The sequence below is a fragment of the Crocodylus siamensis genome, chromosome 14 (genome assembly GCF_052110815.1).
Source record: "Crocodylus siamensis isolate JL-2025a chromosome 14, ASM5211081v1, whole genome shotgun sequence".
NCBI lineage: Eukaryota > Metazoa > Chordata > Crocodylia > Crocodylidae > Crocodylus > Crocodylus siamensis.
Window position 1 is genome coordinate 28,251,534 of NC_143408.1, and position 3,498 is coordinate 28,255,031.

At 58.7% G+C, this 3,498-nt stretch overlaps 1 pseudogene; it reads right to left on the reverse strand.

Moving 5' to 3' along the window:
- Positions 1–2,473: 2,473 nt before the first annotated feature.
- Positions 2,474–2,628, reverse strand: LOC149853561 (U2 spliceosomal RNA; annotated as a pseudogene).
- Between the last annotated feature and the right edge of the window lie 870 nt (positions 2,629–3,498).

Here is a 3,498-nt window from a genome sequence, read left to right on the forward strand (position 1 = left end):
CTTTCTCTTTTTGCCTCAGATTAAAAGAACAACATCTTATTGCTCAAACACTTGAGAGTGGAGATGACATGGACTACAATTTCCTGTCCTCTGCAAAGGACTGGCATTTTCCTCGGAAATGACACAGCTTAAAATGCCAACTAAATGGTCCAGCCAGCTTCAAAAAGCAGCAATCACTCCTAATTGGGTTAGAAATTTCAACCCCCAGGAAAACGTTACCCTCCCTTCTTCTGGCTCAGTGCAAAGACTGCTGGGTGCCCGTGTTAGGAGAAGTAAATTAAACGTGTATTAGGAATTTGAAACTATTTACCTGCTTCAGAAAGGCCATTTCTGGTGCCCAGAGGGACAATAATTTCCTGGATGGTGAAATCCCTGTTAGAGACATAATTTTTTGTGCACTGAAGCTGCACTGCTAGCAGGATGTCATTTCAATGAGATCAGCTCTTGCTCGGTTCCACTTTGGGCCTGATTGTCTTTTTTTGTTTAAAAGAGATCTGCTTCTCAGTGATGCAGTCTCTGCATGCAGTCAGGCCTGCTGCTCTCGCCACGCTCCTGGGCTTAGGAGATAAAAGCGAGGACTTCCAGAAAGAGGAGATAGACCAGCACACCCGGGCCGATGCACAACGGCTCGGGACCCTACTCAGCATCGCAGCATAGCCACTGGCAGCTGCTGGAGGAGGCTTTCCCTGCCCTGCTAAGCATTAGGAAACATCAACGACAAGATGAACTGGTGAAAGGTCAAAACATAAATAGAAATGTCTCTGCACCCCATGTGTGCAGGCGTGTACTGATGCGGCCAGGAGTACATTGGTGCACGCACAGTGGCTTGACTACATCTGCCTGTCTGAGTACAAACCCATGCACAGGTAACGCGGGAGTGTTTGTGCACGTGGGAGCCCAGCCAGGGAAGGTCTCTGCCATCGCGTACACCAACCTGGTAGCACAGACTTGTGCATGCACAAAGCAAACCAAAGCTGCCTGCAGGTTTGGACATAACCCCCCACATCCACTCTTCCACCATGTAGGAGATGTCCCATAATATGTATTTACCAGAGGTGAGATCAGTAGGGCCCATGCCAGGATTTAATCTGGTTCTATAGAGACAACCGAACACCTAAAGAGTTTCATAGGAAATTACCTTTTTATGGTTAAAAAACCTGAGGAATCCTGCAGCAAGGACAGGCTTCTCCACTGAATTAAAGTCTTCTACCGATGAAACCAGACGCCTGGGGCAGCAGCTGCCTGTATTAGCTGGTGAAGCATGCACGTGCAAGGTCGTGTGCATGTGTGGGCGCATTCACTGGGCCAGAAGGAGCTTTCCCCTGTCCTCAGCACCTCCCCGAGGGCAGACGGTGACGAGACACCCAACTTCCCTCTAACTCCCCTGGCAAAGGGGGCACGATTTCCCACTGCCACAGGCAGCCGGGCTGAGCCTGCGGCCAGTTCCCTCTCCCGGTCCCCAGCCCTAGGGCACTCGCTCCCAGGCTCCCCGCTACCAAGCCTGATGGCCTCCCGCAGAAGGCGCGAGAGCCCGCTGGCCACGCCGCGGTGAGCACGCTGCCCGCACGACTGCTGCCCAGCTCAAAATAGCTCTTCCTCCCCCTGCTCCTGCACTCAGTGACGAACTCTCTAGTGCGGGCGATTCTCAGCCGGGTGCCACGAGATCCTTTGACGGGCGCCGCGGGACAGCAGATACGGGCAAGCGCAGGCTGCAGGTGCGAGGAGACAGGCAGATACGGGCAGGCTCAGGCTTGCGCCCATCTTGCTCCTCCCCCGCCTGTCCGCAAAGTGAGCTCCTGATAAAGAAGTCTCAATAGGAGATGAACACAAGTTCGGGAGGGGGGCTCAAGCCGCACTGCTCCCCAGCCCAAACTCCAGCCCAAGGGGGTGGTTTCTGGGCCCCCACCTCCACCTTCTAGCCAGGGCCCTAGGATCCCAGCAGTTCCCTGCAGCGGCCCTGGCCAAGCCAGGCAGAGACAGAGAGCCATCCAGAAGGTAGCAGCTCTCCTACCTATGCCCTGCCTCCCATAGCCCTGGTCCTGATGGGAATGAGCTGGTGGGCTGCAGCTGCGCAGCCCTGCCCTGGCAATCCTGCACTCAGGGCTTGCACCTGCAGCTTCCCCTCTCTGCGGAGACGGCTCGCACCCTCCCTCCCTCTTGCAAGTGCTGCCAGGGGCCATGCAAGCTGACAGCAAGGCCGCTCCCCGGGTTGTGAGCTGCTGTTGCCCCGCGTCCCCGGGGCAGGGGCAGGGGCAGAGCAGCCCCCTCGCACCTATGCCCGGCCAGCGGGAAAGTGGTGCCTGTCCCGGCCGTGTGTCGCACCCAAGTGGCCTTGCTGGGCCCAGCTGCAAGGAGGCATGAGGCGCCAGGCTTTGCACTTTGGTCGGGTCCTATCCAGCCAGGGGCGAAGGGCCGTACCCCTCCGTGCGCACACACGACCCTGAGCACACTTTTTTTTTTTTTTTTTTTTCTGTTTTTTTGCACCGGTCCTGGAAGCACTGCAATACCAGGTCAATGCATGGAGTGGATGGAGCACGCTCCGGTTCCACCACCCAATACCAAAAAGAATCTGCTCAATATAGACCTCCTATGGAGGACATATCAGAGACAATTACCCTGGGGAGCTCGCCTACGTGGTCACGCTGCTTCCCCACACTACCAGGCAGCCTGCGGCGGGAGGAGCGCTCGCTCCCAAGCCTGCCTCGCCTGCTCCAGGGGTCTGCCCAGGGCACCTCTCCCTTTTGGTGACTGACCTCATCGACATGGTTAGCGCTGTTTGAGCACACACCTCTTCTCCAGGCCTTGCCTCCCCTGCACACCTCGCCTCGCCCTCCCATCCCAGGCATCCGGCCCCTGCCCAGGCTGACCCCTCTGCTCGTGCAGCCCACTGCGTACCACCAGCCCATCTCTGCACACCCCAGCCCCTCTCCACCTCCCGCAGGCACCTGCCAGGCAGCCTGCCCCCGCGCACAGAGCGCCCCCGACCTCTGCCCTGTGCAGCCACCCTCCCCGAGGCCCCTCGGCAGCACGCATGCGCCTGCAGGAAACCACGCCGTGCAGCGGAGCCAATGCAGCCAGCGGGACGGCTGTGTTTCGTGGTCTGTGCACATCACTGCAGACCTGTCGCTTGTGCAACGGACAGTCCACATGGTCCAGCTTCCCCTGCCCTGGACTTCCTCCCCACCCCGTCTTTCTCCACCCATTTCCTGCACGCTGCCTGCGAGCTCAGTGCCAGGATGGTGGAGGCAGGGGAGAGGCACGCAGCAGGCCTCAAGGGCTTCACTCTCCAGCCCTCCAGCGGACGACAGCTCCCACCACTGGGGAACAGGACGCACAGCCGCCCTCCCCGCCGGGCGCAGCTCAGAGCAAGAGGAGACCGCGGCAGCTTTGCTGGGACGGGAGAGCGCTGCCATCTGCTCCCAAGCACTGGCTCCCCCGGAACGGCTCCAGCAGGGAGACGGGCTGCACGCAGGCACCTACACGTCACCTTTCCTTCTT